Here is a 12889-nt window from a genome sequence, read left to right as displayed (position 1 = left end):
ATATCTTCTTCAATCATTCATTAAGCACACTTTTTACCACTCATTTTACACGAACTTGTAACTTAGTACAATAGTTCTGGTAAAACGATGAACAATACTGCTGGTAGAATTCAGTGCGAAATTCAACATTTGGAATTCTCGAGTAACTGAATTCAATTCTCCATCAACTAAATCCATTCAAGTTTCATCACAGAATACTAGAAAGATCAGTCTTTACCCTATAAGGAAGGACATGAACACTTTCGAAATTTTAAAATTATCGCTAACACTCAACAAAGATTAGTCCTTGTCCTATTAGGAACGACAAGAACACTTTTGAAATTTTAAAAACACTACAAACACTTTCCACAGTTTTGATGATGAATCCAAAGTGAATGTTCACTCTTCAAGACGAGATAAAATATTACTAATGTCATATCCTGATAACCGAATTTCAGTCCATTTTTGTCTTCTAATGTAACCTATACATTGAACCAAATTCAAAGATCGTTAACCCATTGTGTACTCGTATTCTATTTAAACAGACATTTCGAAAGATGTATTTATTTGTAGACAAATTTATTTAAATATCGCATGATATTTAATTCGTTCATTATGCATTGAAACGATAAGAAAATTTTGCATTTTACACAAAAATTTATTTTATAGAACAATTTTCTTCTTATTAATTGAAATAGTCTTTCATAAAATAAAGAAAACATGCATTCTTCAAAAATAATAATTCGGTACTCAATGGGGTAACATTCAAATTCCACATACCTCATTGTAGTCATCAATTCCAGCCATCGCATCGTCAGGTGACTGCGGTGTTCAAGATCTGAAACAAAGACATAGCATTTGTGATGGAGAGTTTCATAAAATAGAACATACTATTGTATAAAAAGTATATTTAATATATTCATATAATGAAATGATACATAAGTAGATATAAGCTTAGAAACCCCATCTTTCACACACGGTACCAACCTACTCGTATTAACAACAGAAAAGGAACTAGACACGATGTGATCGGTCCTACCAACAATTTGACTAACTATACTCTGCCAGATCTGTGATTCGAGTTTGAGGAATTGATACATGGCAACGGGGAGGGCCCATACTTTGTATAAATGCGACTATTGAATCGAAACGGTGACCGGGCACAAAGTTCAATCTCGACCAAATAACGAACGATTGAGTTTCGAGTTTACAATGATTTTCTGTTTCACGGGGGACACTGATGGTCTTTATGCTCGGCCTATCGTGACATTAAGATTCCAAGAGGAAGGCCTGACAGACGACCGTGCAACGCCATATTCACTGCTTTCGTTGCGACGGACTTCAGCTTCGTCTGTAGCGCAACTTATTCCACTGTTTTTCTCAAGACAGAAAAAAATAACGGCTTCCAAGAGCGCACGGCAAGTGATAGCGCTTCAACGGGCGGTATTGATATTTCTCGATCGATTTCAGTTTTTCAAACCGGCGGAATTTTTTGCCGTGGCAAGGCGACGGGAACGTCCACGCATTCCTTCTGCGTAGCCAAAACAACGAATGAAAAAAAGTCAATGACTGTGGGCTAGCTTCGCAAATAACGAGCAAGACGATTCGTCGTGAGTTTAGAACCAGTACGAACCCGATAACGGTGAACCAACTCGTTTCCACGAGACGTTCCGAAAAGGAAGCCTTGGTGTTGCAAGATAATTTAATACGTCTCGCTACACCTATGCCCCATATAACGAGAGGGAAACTTAGGCGGGCCGCAAACTTACAATCAGCGAGTCTATCGAGCTGAGATTATGGGAGTTAAGTGTTACGTAACGAAAGACATCGACCGTATGTATTAATACGCCGCACGTCGTTGAACCGTTGAGGATCGTGCCAGTAATAACAATAATGCATTTCTCCGTGGCTTAGGTTGCGCTATATAGGCGAGTGCACGACATGGATTAGCAATTCAAACGTCTATGAGCGTAATACGTATAAACTGAGAGGGTACTTGAGAGGGGTATGTACAGACGGACGAACGGACCGACTGTGAAAACACAAAAGCGATAGGAACAGACCAGGTTTTTGAGAAAAGCAAAACCAGGTAGAAACGAAGAGGGTAATGTACCCAGCGATTGTTATCCATTGAAAGGATAACAAGAACAATATTTTGTGACACGAATGTAACAAATGCGATCGAAATCACGCATATTGTTGTTAAATCAAGTTACATATTGTTATTCCCGAGCCAAAAGTAGTCATACTGTGGTAATGCACATTTACAAAACAAATAGTTCATTAAAACATTGTATCAGTAGCTTCCAAATTAATAGTAATACATAAAAAAATATAAAAATACATGGTTGATCATCTCAAATGATCAATGTACTAATAAACAAATTAATAAATTATCTATATCTTTTTCAATGAAATTCTGAAGAGTTGTATCCCATAGTGTTTGGAAAACACAGGTTTAAACAATTTAATGAGAACTGATACACTATACTATATCTTGTAATGTATATGGAATAATTAATTGTTCGTTCCTTGTAGTTAATGCTAAATCATTGCCTATTATAAGATCTACAATCACTTCAAATTATTATATTAGTTTTCTATTAGTTTTGTTCAATAACTCTAGATAAAATTGCAAAATACAATTACAATGTACTTTGTAAAGCAGAATTGTGAATACGAGAATGTACCAAACATATAGAATACGAACAGAAATACATTTAATCTAAGCGTAACATGATGTGATAAATGTAATCTACGATAACAGATGTGATAAAATATGCTAATAATATCCAATTCCTATTCATTCATTGGTCATAAAACTCTCTAATCAAGTAGAATTTGCATGTAATTATATTAAACAATCTAATTTTCCCCCTTAGAAACAGCACTTATCAGAATCACCAATTTTGTACACACTTATGCGCATTTATATTCACAAAGATTTTATCTGCTACTACTATTATGCACGTAGTTACATAGTACATGGACAAAAGATACGTATTACTCAAAATTAACGAATTTTTAGCAATATTTCATGCAACTTTTGATCGTTACAGTTCAAACCACCATTATGCGTGCCAAGCCAAGTGACGCCAAGTGACGATTTACGTTAAATTCATCAATTTCAATGTTTCAATACGCAATTTTATATCTAATGTGTTACAAAATTGTTAATAAACCTAATTATCTCTGATTCAATGTTGAGAAAGTTCACAAATGGTAAATTAATGCACATTTTGTCAGAGAAGAACAGCACGCAGTCACGCCGTTGAAGCCTCCGCAGGAATAGACCAAGACGCTGCAGGTTACGCACTACATAAAAAAGTAACTAGCGTAGGGCCATAAATCACCGCGTTTTTTGAACGCAACGTTGACTCCGCCAATAACGTGCAAGTAAAATGAATTAAATGAAATTACAAAGTATTTGAATAAGATATCTTTCACGTTCCTGATTCTGAATACGAGTAGAAGGTGACTATAATTCATATATTCCATATATTATTTATTCGTATGTAGTATACATAGAATAATACTAGACACATATGGGTATGTAAAATCACTATTTAAATCGCACTGATTCGTCTCGGGAATAGTCCTTCATGTCCGGGAAATGGGTAATATTTCAAAAGGAGAGAGAATGGCCTTTTAGTAGACAATAATCGTTGCGGTACGAAATGGTAACGAATGTACAGCCAGCGGCTTCGAGATACAAAGAGAGGTTAAAAAAAAAAATGAAAAGTGTCTTTATTAGAAGCGACCCGTGCCGAATTTGAGCGAGTGTCTTTCTTTGGAATGATGGCTTCGGGTCCACCATCATGATCTTCTTCATGGTGGTCGGTTAGATGGGGCGAGGACTGAATTTAAGGATGTTCTAGGAAGGGGACGCGTTTGAAAGAAAAGGGGAGGACTTCGGGTCTTTGTAGCTTAGACGCCTCGACTGACAACTCCGCCTTTAAAATAATTCTGGCTCGGCTTCGTTAGCTTTGTAGCCAAACTGAGTACTGCAAAAACTATTTTACTAAATAAGTAATTTACAGTATAAAAAATGAAATTGATTTAATAAATCAAATTATTTAAATAAAATTGAATAATCGAATAAATAAATTGTCTAATATAAAAAAAAACATATTTAACGTAATAAAAATAATAACATACGATGATGAAGAATGAAATTGGGATAGTAAATTCGGTGAAGATATTTCGGTATCTTCTTAGAAATCAAGAAGAAGTAAAGTAGTCGGAAAAAAAGAGGGAGTGACTTGGAGGATTGTACAAAAATGACCTGCTACCCTAACAACTCCGCCCTCGACATAGTTGCAGGCTATCTTGTTCAGCATTCCTTTCGTCGCCATCAAGGTCAGGGTTGGTTAGTAAAATCGAGCATGGCGAGGCTCCTAAAAACCTGACATTCCTCTCGCAGACATCAGCCAGAATCTCTAGTGATATATAGCATGTGCGAGCAAAATAAACTAACTCTCCGAAGACAAAACATACGCCTCTAATACAGAATACGAGTTTACTAAAAAAAAAAAAAGGAAACAAACTACAAATCCTACGACATTGTATCCTTAATCGAACTCTGTTGTACCCGCGTCGCTAAACAGTATTTATCGCGTCTTCGCGAATCTTCCGCCGGAGTAGAAAACACGTAAAGGAAATTAAGAAATTAACAAAAACATTGGCAAAATATTCAGAGTTCAACCACGAGAAAGTCGTCACACGCCCGCTTCTCTTATGAATTAAATATTTTATCGTCCGTTCGGAAAACGTCGCTTTAACGTATGGAGATAAGCGAATCGAATACAATGATAAGGGACAAAATAAAGTCCGTCGAGGCTGAATTCCCGTGGGGCAAAATCCATGTCTTAACAATAGCGGCATCAGCGGCTAATTAAAAGGAACGGTAATGCAAAAAATCTGTGTCGCAACGAAAGATTTAAGGGAAGAATGCGGCGAGGGCGCGCAAGTCAACGGGCGAGACTGTACGGAGGCCAGAGAAGTGGGTGATGAATAATGGATGGTACGACGTGGCTATCTCGTGCCCAGTATAGCCTGTAGGACTTTGCCGTAATGGTCCGTAAATTGCTGAACCGTAGGGATAATGAAATCGCCGCGGTTGGCTCTGTAAACGCTTCGTTATTACGCGTTTCTGTATCCCTGCATGATCGCGGTCAGAGTTATCAAGTGCCGCGCCATATCTCGCGATTTGCTGCGCACTTTTCTCGCGCGTTGCATTTTTAAACAAAAGAGCATCATATCACTTTCCGTGCAACGCTTCGGCATAGTAATAAGAACAGTAATGGTTTTCGGTCGAAGGAGTAACTCGAGCATTTAGGGAATCTTCTTACAAGATTAACGAACCATAGTCTCCGACTCGTCTCTATCGCAAATTCTACCCCAGAAAAGAACGATATCGTCGGCGAAGTCGATAGTTCCAGCGTGAAAAGCTTTCACAACGTTGCATACAGACGCTCGTATTTCGTTCCGTCGTGTATGCCGTTTTTTACCGTTACGAGCTGTAACTGAAGTCGACTTAAATTATGGGAACCTTATCTCACATCGTGTATACGTATGAGTTTGGTACGAAACTTTTTCGTTCTCCGAGCGCGCCCGTAGCTATTCTTTTACTTAATTCAACGGTTAGTTCTCTAATTTCATGAAAACTGTTTTTACCGCAATTGTTACAATCGATAGTTCGTTACACTGTATCTTATTTAATGTAGAGCCGGTAAGAGCGGATCTTGTATTACAACAAAGCTCATCCAGCCAAGATACTTCCAACCTCAATCGCGAGCGCAAATACGGGGTATCGTATAATCGTTTCTTTGATGGTCTTAAGTAAGTGCAAGCAGGTAGGTAAGCCCAGCTAAGGTAAATAGGCGTGCCGCAATGTTTGGACAGAACTACCACCAGGTGGCACGCCCACCTAATTTGCCTAATCTGCCATGCAAATCGGCGACATTACGACTTCTCTTTACTCTGGTCACTGGGAATTTCATAACAGGTAAAGCTCCCGGTGGGAAGCACGGTACAACGGCCATTCACCGTGGTATATTTCCGTCAAACGAAATAAAAGGGAAACGGACCGACCATAAACGACGTTATTGTGCACTTGACGCAAGAAGTCGATGGCTAATAATTTCACTTTCGACGCCGAAGGATGCGGACTACAGGTTCGACCGGTATCGACAGTTCCCAGGCATTTATCATGAGCATCTTATTTGTGGCGCTAATGCCAACGAGCCTGGTCGTCCAATTATTCAAAATTGCCCGGTCAGCGTGTACTGGACGAAAGTGAGAATGGGACCAGATGAAAAGAACATTGTCGATACATGGCGCAAACTTCTAGCAATTATTTCACGTTGCTCGGTGTCTACCTGCTTCATGCGATGGCGTGATGTGCATGTTAACGGCGTTATACACGATAACCCTAGGCGCTAACAAGAACTGACTGACGCTTGAACGTTTTAGATTAGCCAGATAGGTCGGCAAGTAAACGAACTTCCGGTGCGTGTATGAATAACGTGCTCGCCAAACAAAAAATACTGCAACACCCATACGCGCATGAAATTTCTATGAGCATCAATGATCCCATATTTTTCACATAATTGGATACGTTAAACGCGATATTAAATAGGAAAAATATGTCTATATCTTCAAGCGTTATTAGTGAAACGTTTTAGGTGGATTAACCAATGGCGATGAATTCTTTTTGTACTAACAATATATCATAATTGTTTCTTTTTATGTAATGAAAATAATAATAATAATGTACATGAAAGGAGCACGATTCAACCATGAAATGACGCGAAATAAATACCCTTGAAAAATATCGACAGAAATTCAAAGCGTTTCGTTCCTGGTTCTAAGGAACGAACGCGATGCATATCGCGGAACCGTCCGGTTTAGACTTTGTAATATTACAGACGACTTCTACGGTTAACTGTACGTGCGATCATAGAAACAATAGAGGTGAGATAGGATCGCGAAACAGAAGTCGTGGATTATCGGGGGTAGACCAATGCTCCTAGATATCCAGCGCGTAGGATTGGACAGGGTCGTGCCGGGGTACGCGGTGTACATAAGAGTAGCGACGTAGGCTGGCAAGCTTTTCATCAAGTGGGTTCATCGGGGCCAAGAGGAGCCTCAGGAATGTGCTTGATCTAAAGAAGTGCTGAGAGAGTCTACCGGATTGAGCCGAAACGTTAGAGAGAAAGAGACGATGCAGACTCCGCGGAGAAACGGCAAAAACATCATGCCTCCGCTGACACTAACCTCCCTTCCCGTCCTTTCGTTCCTTCTACTTTTACTTCCTGTTACATCCACCTAGAGAAACACTATTTTGCATTTCATACCCCGTGCTCTTAATCAACGGCGGCCATTAAACTACGAGTACTGAGAGGATTCTAGATATTCAAAGTATTCATCTACAATAGAACGTTTCTGCTGTCTCGTTATACTAATCGAGTATTTTACATCGCATTATTTACGTAGGCGATAGCCGTTTAAATCGGTTTTGGGAGCGTAGAATTCGTCAATGGCCTAGATAGTTCAATTGGTTAAAGTAGTCGGCAGGCGAAGATCCGGCTTCTTCGGATCTCGGTCCACTGGAATCCCATTCCGTATTTCTTCCTACGCAAGTTTCGACGAATTGCTATTTCAATCTAAAATGAATTTCGTTTGCGTAACAGGAGTCGCCAAGATCTGTCTATCTCGTCCAATCCTGTAGGTAGGTGCCACAAACTACGTAGGCTACCCAAGCCAAGCCCTTCCAATTTCTTTTTCTCCCTCGCGTTGGTACATACTTGGAAACCGATTAATATTTATATTTGCCGCAAGGGAAGAAATGCAGTGTTTGCAATCGTTACCGTTTTCTTTTTAAGATATATTTTGCCACGTCACTGATATCGAAACGTTTCGCCATGCATAAATTCGAATTCGGTCGCGCGGCAGAATGCTCAATGCGCGGCAAAAGATAAAAAACCGTGTGAAATTCACGTGTAGGAAATATGCAGCTATCGTAAAATCGGTAACTTTAGCTGAATTTTACCGATGAGTTTATCTGAGATCGGGGAATATTTACTAGGCTTACTTTCTGCTACTTGTAAGCAAACACGACGGTGGCTACGCGAGGGGAAAACATTTATCTGATATATAACACGTTTATAAGTTCCACGGAGACGAGAGGCAACATGAAACTCAAGCTAAAGTACTCTCAGCTTGATAGGCAATGAAGTGTAAGTGGATATGTTTCGTGGTCTGCTAAAATGCGATGATATCGGGCTTCTCTCGTGCCGGTGAAAATAAATGGATAAATCAACAAACGTAATCCGACTTAATGCCGTGATTATTTGCTTCTGTTTCGGCAAAAAAGAAAGCGTACAAACGCGTTTATTTTTAAGAACTACGCCGCCCGCGCCCATAAGGATAAAGAAACGGTTAAAAATACAATCGAAGAAATAGTCTGAGAAATGCCGTTGAGTTCAGGCGACGAATAAATTCTACGGGTAATCCCAATAAATATATTTTTGCTATTGTTCCACCGCGACAACGGTCGGTGCAGTATAATCGACGACAGGCTAAAGTTACATTACAAAATATTAACGACCGAATAGTCGGTTGGCCGACGCGATAACCAGAGAAAGCACGGAATGCATGAAAATGGTAGATGGCAAAAGAAACTGGTAAAAGTACAGACTGCACAAAAATGTTTGTGCTAAGTGAAAAGCATTTTTGGCGATGGAATCTTTATCTCCTGAATTTCTTATTTTTAGCGTTCTCATGCTTTCCGACATTTTTTATTGTTCCATTTTATTCGCGTATAAAGATTTACACTTCACGGTGCAATACACTTTATCCTTAGGTAAAGTGCCTTTGCTGTACCTACATGATGAGTATGATTTAATGTAATTTTTATAACGATACTAATACTAGCAATAGTTACAAATAAAAACATTATAAACTCTCCTCCCCTCGCCCTTTCACTTCATCATCAATTTATTTCAAAGATCGTTTTGGGAATCCTTTCCTTATTTACTTTTTTTAGTTGACCCAGGAATAGTAACTCTAGTCACACGCTAGAGGCGCCATCTTCGTCAGCCCCGGAATTCGAACGTAATCCTCGATATAAGGATAGATTCCGACTCTCTCGATTAAAGAAAATATGAAAATATAATAAAAGTACCTGAGAAGTAGCATCAGCTTATGTTGGCAAGACGTGCATGCGGTGTAAATCGCGCGATGGTTGCTAAGGTTGCAACACTGACTACCGTGGTGCATCGCGCCCAGCTGACACGCAAGATGGCTGCCAAGGGCGTGGCCGCGCGCTGAGCTACGTTTCTGCCGGTTTACGAAAACGTTTTCAACGAAACTCGACGACAAGAATGGAATTCACTCCCGAGAAAAATCACCGAGTTACGGCTTGCACTTCCACTTCGGGCACCCGTTAGCTCACCCACGTTGCCGTTGCACGCGACGCGTTCGTCGTACCCGCACAGCAGCCATCTTAGGGTTCTCCTCCCACCTTCCGCGCACGGTCCATCTGCTGCAGCCTCCGCCACGTCGTCCTTCTTGCACCAGCGGTCATTCTCCTCCACCTATCCTTAGTTTTGCCTATCCTCAGACCGCCTCTCTGACTCTCAGGTAGAGAATCTCGGTTACCGCAGCTGCGATTTGGGAAATCTTCCGCCAGCCTTCTGGAAGACGAGCGAACTATCGTTCCGGTGGTGGCCTTAACGATCGATATGCTTGGTTTTACACGCGAACCGCTATTCTAGAGATTCGAGCCACTTTCGGGACTCGCTGGTACTTCCTACAGGGTTGCCAGGACTTATAAAGTTACGTATATTTTGTTGGGACGGAAAGTGCTATTACTTTACATCGTTCTTTTCTTAAGCAATCTATATACTCTCAGGGCTTAAGCTTCATTCTTATGTCACGTAACGTTATTAATCGGACCTTTAGCAGAGGTTTGCTCGCAGATTTGATCGACTGTCGTTCTCTCGAAAAAAACCAGCGGGAAAGATGAAACACGCGGGTATACATCCACTAATGCTCGGCGTGTATAGGCCGTTTCACATGTATCTTTGTTGTAACCCGCCCTTTGTCGCCATTCCCCTTCCCTACGTCGTGTCCTCTACCCCTCGGAGTCTGAGCAACGCCGCGCGTCGCGAGCGTCGCCGGCGTCGCGCGACGATACATTTTCGTGCGTGCTTTTTCGGGGAAAATCGACGACGACGAGAAAGGATGACGGGGATTTCGAAAGCTCCGCGTATACAACGCCGGGGAGTCACCGCAACTGCCGAAAAGCCTGAGCGGTGAGCGTCGTCGCGCGAAGAAAAAGAGGGAGAAAAGAGACGAAGGAGTTTAAAAATATTTGGGGTAAGTGTAGACGAAACAGTATGCGATTGTATGTACCCGTTTCTGGTCGGCAGTGTGCGAGTCGGCTTGGTCCTCTTCGAGACAGGCGCGCCACAACCGGCACGATGCGGTGGGAGATTCGATTGGAGGGAGTAGGCAGCCATCTTGACTGCTAACAGCATCTCGCTCGCGCGCGCACTCCCGCCGCGTAGCTCTGTCGCAGTTCGCGCTTGCGCATTATTCCCGCGTCGGTGAATTTCTTCTTCTTCTTCCACCCTTTGACACGTGCCGCCGCCCGATTCCCGGAGGAGCAAAACACTTATAGATTCGAATTCGAAGCGCGCTTTAATCCCTCGCCCTGCAATACCCTTTTCGGCGGAGAATTCGTTTTACCTTCGTGCTCGTATTCTCTCGCCGTATGCCTTCGTTTTAACATGGACAACGGAAACGCGTTCCACCCTTTAACCGCGACATAAAACTGCGCAATCCCTACAAAAATGTGACGATTGTCTTTACAAAATTAAACATGTTATTATAATTTCTTCATATCGGACATTATATGTATAATGCTTACAGGTTAAAACGCCGTGAATTTTCTACAAGTTCTGCTCCGTAATTGGTGTACCAGCCATCAATTTCGTTCAGATATTACACGGTTTTCAATATGGTGACTATATTTTATAAATTCATTAATCCGCAGACGCGTCGCGCACCCGGTGAAAAATTTCTTTGATTAATCGGCGCGGTTTTAAATACCTACATACAACCGACTAATATCTCGGATGTATGCGTTCGATAACGCGGCATTTATTATGCGAACGATAGTATCGCGACGGCTTTAATTTATTCCATCGCGAGCGCCATCATTGTAAATTGAATACGTGACGTATCGTTTACAGGCTAAACTAATTTGACGCGCATTTCGAACAATTAATAAACGATACAGAGAAATTATAATCGCAGCGGAAACCGGATCTGCGACCAATGCTGGCTCGCGCATTCGAAAATTTTATATTTCCCAAAGACACTTTTTTATTCATCCTGTGACAATTTCTCGCGATTTCAAATGATTTGCTCCAATCACGGCCCGTTTTAATGAAACTTTGATCCCGATACGTGCCATCGAGCGCGTATATACGTTGCAATAATCGTTTCTATTTATTATGGTTCTATTTCATCCCCCTGGACTGGCTTAATGCACGAGTTCGCGTCGTTTTATTTTAAACGAAGTTTCGTTCAAACAGAATACTCCATAATCCTGAACATGAAACTTTTCACTGTCAGATCAGAACTCCCAAAAATATATGGTCAAGAAATTATTCTTTGTAGTAGAAAATCCTGTTAAATGTAAAACGGCACAAAGTTGTATAACGACCCAATATTCTTCGATTCACCGCCAGGAACGTACTCGGGCTTTTACCCAAATCGAATATCGTGATGGGCGTGTACCGCAGAACCAGTCCTGTCATATCACTGTACATCGACATACGATGATAACAATCGAGATTCCCGCCCTTTTTTATTTCTACTCGTAAGAATCGAATTAACTTTTTGCTTGTGCCTTTGGGGTACGAGTTGAAAAATTTTGTTTTAGTGCCTCGCTTGTGGATCGCTGTTTAATATTATAAACAAAGTATCACATATGTATGTGTACATTTTTTCTTCTAAATATAATCATAACCACAACAAATATCTCGTTACGACTTCTCCAAACATCGTGGATTAAAAATTTTCGACCTCGGCTGCTAAAATAAATTGGAACTGAATTTTTTTTTCCATTTGACTCGATGAAGTTATAATCGTTACTGCGCCCCGAAGGTGGAAGTATTCCTGGCTGGCCAGAAATATTGCAGTTTTCTCCCCCCGACGCGTCTCCGCCATTAGCCACGAACGCGTTGTTCAGACTTACTGCATATTGATCCCATCAATCTCGACTGGTGCCTTCGCCCTTCTGTCTTTCCTTTTCGCGCGCGTGGAAACGACCATAAATCTGTGAAGTTCTCGTCGCGTACGGTCGATACTCCGACTGCATGCATGAACGTAATGAAATCTAACCTGAATTATAAAATGTGTATCTAATCAATTTAATGATAGGTCTGCAACATTTTTTGCCAGTACACGTTTACTAATAAGAACAGATTGCACAGCACCTTGTGATAAACGCGCGGCTAATTGTCAGGTTTATGAAGACCAGTGTTGCGAGGTCTGTGCGCAATGAAAGCATTCTTCGTGCAAGAGGAAAAGCACGTTTACTCGCGTTATATATCCTGGGCGTATTTATGATTTCGAATGCTGCTCGAGACATTATCCAGGTCACGCTTTACGGCGTTGATAATCTATTGTTGCTATCCTACTAAATATTCATCATCCTTTTTCCTTCGGTAAAGTATGCGACACCACCGCTACTATACTTGTCAGTATAACATTATTGTAAACATTTTTGAGTCACGATGTGCATATCATCCTGCTACCACGCGGTAAGCTTTCTTTCCTGTCTCGACGGAATTGACACGCAAAAATAACACATCATGTTTTTCAAAATACTGTT

The sequence above is a fragment of the Hylaeus anthracinus genome, unplaced genomic scaffold (assembly GCF_026225885.1).
Source record: "Hylaeus anthracinus isolate JK02 unplaced genomic scaffold, UHH_iyHylAnth1.0_haploid 11994, whole genome shotgun sequence".
NCBI classification, from domain to species: domain Eukaryota; kingdom Metazoa; phylum Arthropoda; class Insecta; order Hymenoptera; family Colletidae; genus Hylaeus; species Hylaeus anthracinus.
This window is presented reverse-complemented; position numbering follows the sequence as displayed.